Genomic DNA, 367 nt, shown 5'->3' on the forward strand with positions numbered 1-367 from the left:
TGTTTCCAAGGCAAACCATTCAATATCATAGTAATCCAAGTCTATGCCCCAACCAGTAACGCTGAAGAAGCTGAAGTTGAACGGTTCTATGAAGACCTGCAAGATCTTTTGGAACTAACACCCAAAAAAGATGTCCTTTTCATTATAGGAGACTGGAATGCAAAAGTAGGAAGTCAAGAAATACCTGGAGTAACAGGCAAATTTGGCCTTGGAATACGGAATGAAGCAGGGCAAAGGCTAATAGAGTTTTGCCAAGAGATCGCACTGGTCATAGCAAACACCCTCTTCCAACAACACAAGAGAAGATTCTACACGTGGACATCACCAGATGGTCAACACTGAAATCAGATTGATTATATTCTTTGCA

The sequence above is a fragment of the Bison bison genome, unplaced genomic scaffold, assembly GCF_000754665.1.
Source record: "Bison bison bison isolate TAMUID 2011002044 unplaced genomic scaffold, Bison_UMD1.0 scf7180017864317, whole genome shotgun sequence".
Classification (NCBI taxonomy): Eukaryota; Metazoa; Chordata; class Mammalia; order Artiodactyla; family Bovidae; genus Bison; species Bison bison.